General features: G+C 48.9%; 1 long non-coding RNA gene across 1 annotated transcript in view; it reads left to right on the forward strand.

Annotated features, from left to right (window-relative positions):
• The window catches only part of LOC147116930 (uncharacterized), a 56642-nt gene extending 43783 nt beyond the window's left edge, over nt 1–12859 (forward strand). Inside the window, exons 2-3 of the long non-coding RNA XR_015078330.1 lie at nt 8332–8384; nt 12607–12859. This is a non-coding gene — a long non-coding RNA (uncharacterized LOC147116930). The remainder of the gene's footprint in view (nt 1–8331; nt 8385–12606) is intronic.
• The last annotated feature ends 326 nt before the right edge of the window (nt 12860–13185 follow it).

Here is a 13185-nt window from a genome sequence, read left to right on the forward strand (position 1 = left end):
CTGTGGTTGTAAGGATGTAAAGGCCGCCGTGTACACAGAGGAACTTATCCGGGACGCTTTTGTAGCGGGCCACAGGTCCAATTACACCCGACAGCGACTGTTGGAGCAGAGTGACCTCGACCTCAACAAGGCCTCTGAACTCGCACTATCATTGGACGCAGCCTACCGGGGCATGGATGCCTACTCCTCTGCACCGTGGACGCCGCGGGGAACGACAGCCTGGGACACAGTAGGACCGTCTCATAGCGCCGTGCCACCCCAGCCACATCCCAGCAACGGCCCAACTACCGCAGCAGTGTCCCAAGGCCAGAAATGCTACTTCTGTGGCCAGGCCAAACACCCCAGAGCGCGCTGCCCGGCGAAAAATGCGATCTGCTCGGGCTGCGGGAAGAAGGGACACTACGCCAGCGTCTGCAGGGCCAAAGCCACCCCGAACCCCAGCAGCGCCGTGTGTGGGCTGTGCGGGCCGCCATCTTGGGCCTCCCCAGCCATGTGCGAACCACCGGAACAGCAGCCATTTTGGACGCCTCCAGCCACATGGGGATCGTGGACGCCGCCATCTTGGACGCCAGCCGGGATGCAGCAGGCCCCCAACACCGCCTCATCTGATACCCGCAGCGACACACCGACCCCTACGCTGGCCTCCGTTACGCTGGACCAAGCGAGACCGCACCAACTGGCCCGGTCCACAATGGACATTAAGGTAAATGGTCACGAAACAACCTGCCTTTTTGACTCTGGGAGCACGGAGAGCTTCATCCACCCTGACACGGTGCGGCGTTGCTCTCTCCCAGTCCTGCCTGCGCACCAGCGGATTTCTATGGCCTCCGAGTCCCAGTCGGCGGACATTGGCGGCTACTGCGTGGTGACACTCTTAGTAGACGGGACTGTGTACGATAATTTTAAACTTCTGGTCCTGCCCCACCTCTGCGCTGCCGTTCTACTGGGGTTAGATTTTCAGTGCCACCTTAATAGTGTTACGATGGCGTACGGTGGACCCCTCCCCCCACTCACAGTCCGCAGCCAGCAGCTTCTAAATTGCCCGCCGCGCACCAGGTGCAACCTCTCCACGCTCAGAGTCACCCCCCCCCCCCACTGTTTGCTAACCTCACCCCCGACTGTAAGCCCATCGCCACAAAGAGCAGGCGATACAGTGCCGGGGACAGGGTTTTCATTCAAACCGAAGTGGAGTGGCTCCTGAAGGAGGGGATTATTGAGGGCAGCACCAGCCCCGGCGAGCCCAGGTTGTGGTCGTTAAGACCGGCGAGAAGCAGCGCCTGGTCATCGACTACAGCCAGACTATAAATTGCTACACCCTGCTGGACGCTTACCCACTCCCCCGCATAGCTGATATGGTCAACCAGATCGCGCAGTACCGCGTCTTCTCGACCATTGACCTGAAATCAGCGTACCACCAGCTCCCTATCCGCCCTGAGGACCGCCAGTATACTGCCTTTGAGGCAAACGGCCGCCTCTATCACTTCCTTAGGGTTCCCTTTGGCGTCACCAACGGGGTCTCCGTCTTCCAAAGGGAGATGGACCGGATGGTCGATCAAAATGCGTTGCAGGCCACTTTCCCATATCTGGACAATGTGACCATCTGCGGCCATGACTTGCAGGACCATGACGCAAACCTCGAAAAATTCCTCTGCACCGCCCAACTCCTGAACCTGACGTATAACAAGGAGAAGTGCATATTCCGCACAACCCGCCTCGCCATCCTTGGCTGTGTTGTGGAACACGGAGTCATCGGTCCCGACCCCGACCGGATGCGTCCCCTTATGGAACTCCCACTGCCCCACTGCCTCAAGGCCCTGAAGAGGTGCCTAGGGTTTTTCTCCTATTACGCCCAGTGGGTCCCCTACTATGCGGACAAGGCCCGTCCGCTGATCAAGTCCACCTCTTTTCCCTTGACGGCAGAGGCCCGCTTAGCCTTCCACCGTATCAAGGAAGACATTGCCAAAGCCACCATGCACGCAGTGGACGAATCCATCCCCTTCCAGGTGGAAAGTGACGCGTCCGACTTTGCCCTGGCCGCTACCCTTAATCAGGCGGGGAGACCCGTGGCCTTCTTTTCACGAACCCTCCAGGGCCCGGAGACCAGACACTCCGCTGTTGAGAAGGAGGCCCAGGCTATTGTGGAGGCTGTGCGTCATTGGAGGCACTACCTGGCCGGAAAACGATTTACCCTGCTCACTGACCAGCGTTCAGTTGCTTTTATGTTTAACAACAAGCAGAGGGGCAAAATCAAAAACGACAAGATCTTGAGGTGGAGAATCGAACTTTCCACCTACAATTACGAGATCTTGTACCGGCCCGGGAAGCTCAATGAACCCCCGGATGCTCTATCGCGTGGCACCTGCGCCAGCGCGCAGATCGATAGACTGCGGGCCCTCCACAATGACCTCTGCCACCCGGGGGTCACCAGGTTCTTCCACTTCATCAAGGCCCGCAACCTGCCTTACTCCATTGAGGAGGTCAGGACCATGACCAGGAACTGCCAAGTCTGCGCTGAGTGCAAACCACACTTTTATAGACCAGACAGGGCTCACCTGATAAAAGCCACTCGCCCCTTCGAGCGCCTGAGCGTTGATTTTAAAGGGCCTCTCCCCTCCTCCGACCGCAATGTGTACTTCCTCAACATTATTGATAAGTACTCCCGTTTCCCGTTCGCCATCCCCTGCCCGGACATGACCAGTGCCACGGTCATTAAATGTCTGAACAACCTCTTCACCCTGTTCGGTTTCCCCAGCTATATCCATAGCGACCGGGGCTCATTGTTTATGAGCGACGAACTCCGCCAGTACCTGCTCGCTAGGGGTATTGCCACAAGCAGGACCACCAGTTACAACCCCCGGGGGAACGGACAGGTGGAAAGAGAGAATGCGACAGTTTGGAAGGCCGCCCTGCTAGCCTTAAAGTCTAGGGGCCTTCCGACCTCCCGCTGGCAGGATGTGCTCCCCGATGCGCTCCACTCTATTCGGTCACTGCTCTGCCCTGCCACTAACGCCACCCCTCATGAGAAAATGTTTGTCTTCCCAAGGAAGTCCACATCGGGGACATCGCTACCGCCATGGCTGACGTCCCCAGGGCCGGTCCTACTGAGAAGACACGCGAGGACCCATAAAATGGACCCCCTGGTCGAGAGGGTCGACCTCCTCCACGCCAACCCGGACGGGCGGGAGGACACAGTCTCCATACGAGACCTCGCACCCTCGGGGGCCCCAGTAACCCACTACCCACTACCACCCCCCCCCCAACGATCCAATATCCAACCCCTGCAGACGGCACGCCTGGGCCCCGCGACCCGCTCGACACCCACGAGGACTACACACCAGTGCCCCAGCCTACGCGGGACTCGACGCCAGAAGCTTCACTACCCCTGCCGTCGCCACGTCGATCACAGCGGCAGAGAAGACCTCCAGAGAGACTCCAATACACAAACTTTTAATACACTTCACCCCGCCGAACTCATTTTTAAACAAGGGGTGAATGTGGTAAACCACTGTTATACCTGCCTGTGTGGGTGTTTGTATTCCACTGTGTACCTGTCTGTACATGCCTCGGCTGACTCCTCCCACGAGTCCAGGTATAAAGGTGACTGCTCCACAGTCCCTCTGTATTCTGGACTGGTCGACCACTCGAGGCACACCTTCATTCTCTTGTTAATAAAAGCCTGTTAGTTACTCGCTTAACCTCAGTCTTTTGAGTAATTAATAGCGCATCAGTTAGGTTTAACAACATATTATCTCAGTGTCTTTTCATTAACGTGTGTGAATACATTATGCTTTGAAACACAACACTTAAAAGTTCTCTTCTTCTTCTTAGGCGGTCCCATGGAACCGAGGATGACTTGCTTCCACATTAAAAATGAGCTCGCATGTGACTGATTAGTCCAATGTGGGACCTACAGTCTCTGTCACAGGTGGGGCAGACGGCGGTTGAAGGGGCGGGTGGGTGGGGTGCTTGGGTTGACGTGCGCTCCTTGCGCTGCCTGCGCTTGGCTTCCGCTTGCTCCCGGCGAAGAGACTCGAGGTGTTCGGCACCTTCCCGGATGCTTCTCCTCCACTTTGTGCGGTCTTGGGTCAGGGATTCCCAGGTGTCGGTAGGGATGTTACACTTTTTCAAGGAGGCTTTGAGGGTGTTCTTGAAGTGTTTCCTCTGCCCACCTGGGGCTCTCTTGCCATGCCGGAGCTCCGAGTAGAGCGCTTATTTTGGGAGTCTCGTATCGGGCATGCGGACAATGTGACCCGTCCTTCGGAGCTGATTGAGCGTGGTCAGAGCTTCGATGCTGGGGATGTTGGCCTGAGCAAGAACATTGACGTTGTACCTCGTGTTTAAAAACCTTTCTGTAGAAAAATGGGCAAAATGTCCTGAAACATGACAGTGCAGTATAATTGCAAACGTTATTTCTGATTTGACGGTATTTAATTCTACGATGATCAGAAAACTTGTGTTGGGCTACAGTTGTCCTATTTGAGCTCAATATGAACGAATCCACAATTACCTCATCCCTGTTTAGAATATGAGAACATAAGGCGTAGGAGCAGGCGTAGTCAGTCATCAAATCCAAAGTCGGTGTTTTGCAAATATTTGTTTCGCGATTGGATTTGAAGATCATTTAGTCGTTCAACTGAAGGCCCAGAAACTGTGTAACACCTAGATTTACCTAAAATTTGTGTATGAAAAAGCATGTAAATAAGGTACACGTTCTAATGTTTCAAGTTAAAGAGGGAACTATGGTCATCTGTAATACACAGAGTTATCATGGGGTTCCCATTCTTTCGGAAAGCTCTGTTATACATCCCCATAAACCCCATATAATGTGCTCTCTTTATTCTTCTTAGCTATAAGTCATCGTTTTAAAGTCTTCCCTTGAATCAATTAGCCATCTAAGTGGGATTCCCCAAGCATTATATGTATGTAGCTATTACAAGGATGCCCAAAAGGCAGAGCCCTGGGAGCAGGTGGCAAAGGTGTTGAGCCCAATTCATTAAATATATTCAAGAAGGAGTTGGATATATTTCTTGAGGCTAAAGGGATCAAGGGATATGGGGAGAAAGCAGGGACAGGGTACTGAATTTGGATGATCAGCCATAATCTCATTGAATGGCGGAGCAGGCTCGAGGGGTCGAATGGCCTACTCCTGCGCCTACCTTCTATGTTTCTATGTTTCGGCTTAGAATGGGAAGGACTACTGAGGAGAAAAGGGAAAGAAAATTAAAAAAAAAAAAATAACTGGAGAGAATAGGATGCTCCTTTTGGTCCTCCGTGTAGTAGCAAAATATATTTCTCAGCCTATCTTGATCAAATTGAGTAGTTCATCTGGAGTCATCAGAGGGAGATAGATAAGTTAAAGAGACTCCGTGGATGGTCAATATCATAAAAAGGACACTATTCAGGGACCTTCGGCAGTCCACTTTACACTGCAGTTTAGTGTAGTAGATGTGATGGCTTGTTATTATCTGTCTTCTGAGGAGCGATAGTTAAGCCTAACTGAAAATCTACAGTCTGTCATTGCTTCTGTTCATTTATCCGTTCACTGTTTAATTAACGGCTTCTGTTCATTTATTTGTTCTGTTTAATTAACGGCTTCTGTTCATTTATCCATTCACTCTTTAACTAATCTGATTGGCAGTTTTTAGCCTAAGGCCACATTCTAATGAAGTGTTTATTCTACCTACCTTCTGAAATCAAGGAAAGACTTGCATTTCTATAGCACCTTTCACGACCACAGGAGCCCCAAAGCACTTTACAGCCAATGAAGTACTTTTGAAGTGGAGTCACTGTTGTAATGTAGGAAACGCGGCAGCCAATTTGTGCACAGCAAGCTCCCACAGACAGCAATGTGATAATGACCACATCATCTGTTTTGTAGTGATATTGTTTGAGGGATAAATATTGGCCAGGATACCGGGGATAACGCCCCTGCTTTTCTTCGAAATAGTGCCGTGGGATCTTTTACGTCCACCTGAGAGAGCAGACGGGGCCTCGGTTTAACGTCTCATCTGAAAGATGGCACCTCTGACAGTGCAGCACTCCCTCAGTACTGCACTGGAATGTCAGCCTAGGTTTTTGTGCTCAAGTCTCTGGAGTGGGACTTGAACCCACAACCTTCTGACTCAGAGGCGAGAGTGCTACCAACTGAGCCACGGAAGATCATACGAGGCACGCGTTATAACCAGTGGCCATAATACATAGCCGAGGGTTTTCTGTACAACCCCTGGGCTCAATACAAATTACCTAGACATTGAGCAGGTAGAAGCACACTCCGGGACATATGGAGCGAGGGCTTGGCTACCAGAGTGTCTCAGATGCTGAACCCAAGGAAAATATCCGGAGTAAAAACCCCAAAATGTAACAAGAACCTTAGAGTTGTCCAAGTCTCTTAATGGGATAGAGATATAGCAAGAGAGCAGAAAAAGGCAGCACAGATTCAGACTTTTGAAGAGTAAATTTAGCACAAACATCCAAGTATTTCTTTAAGCAGGGAGCAATCAACAGCTGGGATGGATGAAGAAAACTTCAAACTCATTTAAGAACCAGCTAGTTGCTGTAATGGGGAAATGCTGTGGTTGGTATTCTGGAAGTGTGGGGTCACATGGGCCCAAGGGTCTTTCCAAATGGACCCATCTTGTTTAAGTAGCTTTGTTTATGAAGGAGCACCTTGCACAAATTGCATTGTGTACAGATTAAACTGGTAGTTGTGTGCGACTTTCAAATGATTCACAGAAATAACAGTAATAGGAGAACCTTTGTTAGATCACACTTGGAGTACTGTGTACAGTCACCATATTATAAAAAGGATATAGAGGCACTGGAAAGGGTGCAAAAAAAAGATGTATAAGGATGATATCAGAACTGCGAAGTTATACCCATCAGGAAAGGATGAACGGGCTGAAAAGAGAAGGCTGAGGGGTGACCTAAAATTATGAAAGTGTTTCCACTTGAGGAGAAGAGCAAAACTAGAGGCCATCAGTGTAAGATAGTCACCAAGGAATTCAGAAGAAAATTCTTTACCCAGACAGCGGTGAGAATGTGGAACAGGGAGTAGTTGAGGCAAATAGTATAGATGCATTTAAGGGGTGGTTAGATAAGCATAAGAGAGAGAAGGGAATAGAGGGTTATGCTGGTAGAGTTAGGTGAGGAAGGACGGGAGGAGGCTCGAGTGGAGCATAAACACCGGCATGGACTGGTTGGGTCGAATGGCCTGTTTCTGTGCCGTATATTCTATGTAATTCTATGTAAAACTGTGATTGCTCAAAATCTGAAATAAAAACAAAATGCTGGAAATACACAGTGGCTTAGATAACATGTGAAAGTGGTTTTGTGGTAGAAATCTAATATGGTTGCTTCCAACTGAACCCCTTTGCCTCTCCATCGCCCTCTTTCTTTAGGACCTTGATTAAGACTCACCTCTTTGACCAAGCTTTTAGTCACCCCCATTTGGCTCGACGTCCATTTTTTCCTTACATCTCTGTGAAGCTCTTTGGAATTTTTTTTATATAGGCGCTGTAATGAAATCTGCTTGTCTTGCCTGTATCTGCTTGTCTTGCCTGTATTCGTTTTGCACTCATGTATATTACCCTCCCCCACACGGTGTATAGTTTCACTTCCTCTTCCCTGACTTCTCTGACTCATTCCTGTGAGCCAGTCAGTGTGTTGAGATGTTAGCTCTGATCTTAGTGATTAAAAGCCAACTTGTTTAAGTTAATAACTTCTAGTTTTGTGGTTATTGAAGGCACATCAGGCACTCATTGGGAGTCTGAGGATTGACTTTTGACATAAAAGGCCAATGATTTTTTTCTGTTCTTGGGATATGGAAGCCATTGGCAAGGCCAGTGAGTCGCAAATAGGCTAGACCAGATAATGGCGGCAGGCAATGTTCCCCCTAATTGTTTTTGGGTGCGCGGCCCATTCACAGATATTTTAACTTTGGAAAAGCTGGTCCCGGGCTGCGTGGGACCGGCGGAGAGGGGAACCTTGGTGGCTGAAAGACATTGGTAAACCAGTGGGGTTTTAATAACAAATCCAGCAGCTTTCATGCTCATTTTAACTGGTCACAAATTACCATTTTTATTGAATTCAATTTCACAACTTGCCATGGTGGGATTTGAGCTCACTAGCTCTGGGATTCTCATCCAGCACCATAACCACTACACTATCGTACCACTGAATAAGTCAAATTGCATTTTTATTACACAGTATTGTCGGTTAGTTGTACTTTCATGAGAATGTTCACATTTGTGTGGAAAGTGTAAATCAGTCGTCTTGGTTATTATATGTTTCTTTAAGTATGTTGTTAACTTTATCTCTTAATATTTTTATTAGAGCCCAAGATACAAAGGAAGATGGTAGAGAAGGTGCTTCAGGAAGACAAGCAGGTAGGAAGTCGATTGTATGTACTCTGTGTAGTAATACTGCGAAGTGGGGAGGCTTGTGTGGTTAAGTACTGTTGGAAGGGTGGGTGTGGGGTATGGGTGTACTGGGAGGGGGTGGTGAGTGAGAGAGTGTTAGGCTCTGCGAGCACTGGGGAGAGGAATCACTGGAGTTGGGAGTGGCATGCTGGCAGTGTGTTGCTGCGCTGTCATATGGGCTTCTGGGAGAGCTCCTGAGGTGAAATAGTGCTGTGGTGGGACCATTTCATGCAGGTGTCATGGGGTATAGGAGCAGTGAACAGGTGAGAGGGTCCAGGAGAACTCGGGGGGGGGGGGGAGGGGGCAGCATTTCAGAGACCTAGGTTGTGGGAGCAGTGGATGGTGAGACCACACCTTGAGTATTGTGTGCAGTTTTGGTCGCCTTATCTGAGGAAGGATGTTCTTGTCATGGAAGGAGTGCAGCGAAGATTCACCAGGCTGATACCTGGGATGGCACGAATGACGTATGAGGAGAGATTGGGTCAATTGGGCTTGTACTCGCTGGAGTTTAGAAGAATGAGAGGGGATCTCATTGAAACTTATAAAATTCTAACAGGACTGGACAGACTAGATGCAGGAAGGATGTTCCCGATGGTCGGGGAGTCCAGAACCAGGGGTTACAGTCTAAGGATAAGGGGTAGGCCTTTTAGGACAGAAATGAGGAGGAATTTCTTCACCCAGAGAGTGGTGAACCTGTGGAATTCTCTACCACAGAAGGCAGTCGAGGCCAATTCATTAAATATATTCAAGAAGGAGTTGGATATATTTCTTAAGGCTAAAGGGATCAAGGGATATGGGGAGAAGGCAGGGACAGGGTACTGAATTTGGATGATCAGCCATGATCGCATTGAATGGCAGAGCAGGCTCGAGGGGCCGAATGGCCTAATCCTGCTCCTATCTTCTATGTTTCTATGTGATGGCACTGTATGGGAGCACTGACAACGCGCACTGCCGGGTGTGGGAGTACTAGGAATGGGATTCTGCAGGTTATGAACAGTGGGAAGAGAGTTGTGAGCTGCTGCTGGGGTTTGCCAGGGTAGCTCAGCATTGATAAGTGAGGGGAAAACATTTCTTCTTCCTGTGAGATGGGTGGGGAGGTGGCGTGCCAATTTAAGTAACAGGGGTGTTCCCAGCTAACGTGGAGACAGAAAAGCTTTTAAAAGCGCTAGAAGAGCTCAGCCTACTTAAACTTAAATGTACATTTTCTTTCTGCAGACATGGGATATAGTAAGGTGGGAAACCCCCACGATTTCTTAACTTGCACAGGAGCTGGGGATCCTCTTTGTGGGGGCCTCCCTCCGGAAAGTGAAAAGTTGTGCCTGCTTGCAAAGCATTTCATTTTCTTTTTTAATAGAATTCCTTAACAATTCTAATGCACCGCCCAAAAACTTCTCTTGGAATGTAACCTAACCGTTAGTTGCTAAAATTCCTTTCCGGCTGTCGGGGAAGAATACACATTTGTCAGCAACGTATTGTTAGACAGAAAAGGTGACCCAAGAGAAGGGACAGAGACAATTACAGGAAACTCTTTGGTATCCGGCACCGACGGGACTGGCGTGTTGCCGGTTGATCAAAAATTCCGGATGACGGAGAGGGTTATCTACCGAGGCTATTTTTAACAAAGAAAAATAAAAAAATCAAGAAATGTGCAGTATACAGTAATTGGGTACTCACCTACAGAATGTTGTGTTAAATGGATGGTGGAAGATGCTTGATTAAGTACAGTACTGCCAGTTGAGGGTAATGCAATGCAATGACTACCAGCAGCATGGGAGACACACAGTACCCCTGTAAAATGGTGGATCAGAAGAGACTACCGGCAGCGCGGGAGAGTCAGACTCCTGTTATTGAGGTGTTCCGACTCCCGACAGCGCCAAGAAGCCGAGTAGTGGCAGTTTGGAGAACTACCCCCACTGACTAACTCGGCCACCGCGGGAGACTCGGACTCGGCAACCTTGCCGGTTATTGAGGTGTTGTTTTCGGAGTGAGAATTTTGCCGTTTAATAGAGAATTCCGGATATTTAGGTGCCGTTTAAACTTTCCTGTATATACACCCAACTCCTCCAACTCAACAAGCTGCTGTTGTTACTGAGGAATCCATTTGCCCAGTTGTAACTTCCAAGGTCCATGCACGCTGTAGCGTGAGGCATATCTCAAGGCTGTAGCAGTATCAAAGTGCAGCAGAATAAATGTCTTCCTAGCCACCGACTCCATCCCTCTCCCTGGCAATTGTCTGAGGCTGAACCAGACTGTTGACAACCTTGGTGTTGTATTTGACCCAGAGATGAGCTTCCAACCACTTATCCGCACCATCACTAAGACCTCCGTAACATTACCTGACTCCGCCCCTGTCTCAGCTCATCCGCTGCTGAAACCCTCATCCATGCCTTTGTTACCTCTAGACTTGACTATTCCAAAACACTCCTGGTCATAATCCCATCTTCCACCCTCCATAAACTTAAGGTCATCCAAAACTCTGCTGGCATATCCTAACTCGCATCAAGTCCCGTTCGCCCATCACCCCAGTGCTCGCTGACCTACATTGGCTCCCGGTTGAGCAACACCTCGATTTCAAAATTCTCATCCTTGTTTTCAAATCCCTCCATGGCCTCGCTGCTCCTTATCTATGTAACTTCCAGCCCTACAATCCTCCGAGCTATCTGCGCTCCTCTAATTCTGGCCTCTTGCGCATCCCTGATTTTAAATCGCTCCACCATTGGCGGCCGTGCCTTCAGCTGACGAGGCCCTAAGCTCTGGAATTCTCTCCGTAAACCTCTCTGCCTCTCTACCGCTCTTTCCTCCTTTGAGACGCTCCTTAAAACCTACCTCTTTGACTAAATCTGCCCTATATCGCCTTATGTGGTTAGGTGTCAAATTTTGTTTGACAACGCTCCTGTAAAGCACCTTGGGACATTGTTGTTGTTTTGTTATCAACACACTGGGCAGGATTTTCATTGAGCTGTGGAGGCAGGATTGGAGGCGTGTGGGGGGTTAAAATCTTGAAATCGGGGGGCACGAACCCACCCCGCCCCCATGCCAGTTTCAAAGGAGGCGGGTACCAGACCCGCGCTGGGACCCACCTCCCCGAGGCGGGATGGGGATTAGTGCCAATTAACTGCCTGTTAACAGGCAGTTTTTAGCCTAATCCCTATTTTTATTCCTGAAGTGTGGGATTCCCAATGGCTCCAAACCACGCCAAGTTAGCGAGGCGGGCCGTCGGGATGAAGGGCTTGGAGGGGTCGAGATGTCCGATGTTCAGGTGAGTGATGGGTGCATGAGTGCAGAGGTAAGTGTGTTTGAGGTGTGTAAAGTGTTTAAAGAAGTTTTACTTACATGTACTTACCTTTACAGCCTTCCTTCCTTCAGGTTTCGGGAGTCCCTCATCTCACCGGCACAGAAAGCAGAATGGCCGCGATCTGTCAAAATCTGCAGCATTCAGCTTTCTGTTCCGGAGAGATCTCTAAATCATCCTGAGAGGAAGGAATTAACTTAGAGTACAGATTGTCAGTGTTTGACAGCTTCAAACAGCTGTGAAACGCTGATATTTCATCTGTCAAAAGGTCTTGACAGATGAAATATCAATCTGTGATGTCACCTGTTGCCGGGTGGCCCTTAATTGGCCTGCTGAGCCCACTGGGCGGGCTCAACAAGGTCAATCAAGTGAAAATCGCGTGGGTTGGCCACAACTCGATGGAGGCGGGACTACAACCCCGAAAGTTGTAGTCCCGCCTCCTACACGCCTCCTCAATGAAAATCCAGCCCACTGTGTTGCAGAAGTGCTAGAAGATGCTGGCAACGAGCCAGATGATTTAGATATGCTGTCAGTGGAAGGGAGAAGGGTAATAGCATGGAATATTGATGGACCTCTCATTCAGGCAGACACTAGCGTCACCACATATCTACTTCCAGCTACGATATATTCTGGGGAGAAATACCACTTTCTGGCGATTGTGCCTGTATATTTACAGTCTATAAAGAAACAACATCAAAGCTAGCTCATCAGCATTTTAGCTTTTAATCATTTCAGGGTTTTATTTTTTAACATGTGTGAATACACTTTGCTTAACAACCTAAACATTTAAAAGTAATTCTTTTCCCAAATCCTTATTGTGGAAAAATAATCAGAAAAATCCTGAAACGTGACACCTTCACTTCATCCAATGAGCCTCTCTGTCTTCTTCCAATTTAGGTTACCAAGTTCCATGGCTTCACAGCTACCACAGAACCATGGCAGGATCAGATGCTGCCGCACATTTCTCACGCAAGGTGATCAATCAAGCTGACACCAAGTCTGCCAACCGCAAACTCTCTAAGCTGGCCAGAAACATTGTAGTTTTGTGTCGACTGGGATTGGATGAAGTCTAATGCCGTTAGAACTAAAAGCACCCCCTGAACTAAGGAGGGCACTGCCAAAATAAATGAGCAAACTGTACAAACTACAATCAGTGTCCAGTAATTCTTAAATGACATTTGTCAAATTTGGGTTGATAATTCTTTCAATTCGCTGCAGTGCCCACAGGTCGTAAAAAGCTTCTAGCAAACAGGCGGACACTGCTTGGTCGTATTCCATGTTCATCTGGGCACGTGCTTCTTCTTTCCTTCTTTAAATATAGTCAAGGAATTTTTGTATATATTTGTCCTTGGGATGTGGGTGATGCTTGCAAGGCTGTGTTTCTTGATATTCCTAGTTGCCCAGAGAAGGTAGTGGTTGTTGCAGTCCTGTAAGGAGCAAATACAGGAACAGGGGTGCAACCTCGATCACTGCAGA

This window comes from Somniosus microcephalus, chromosome 5 (assembly GCF_052327205.1).
Source record: "Somniosus microcephalus isolate GS21.2 chromosome 5, FLI_Smic_1.0, whole genome shotgun sequence".
Classification (NCBI taxonomy): domain Eukaryota; kingdom Metazoa; phylum Chordata; class Chondrichthyes; order Squaliformes; family Somniosidae; genus Somniosus; species Somniosus microcephalus.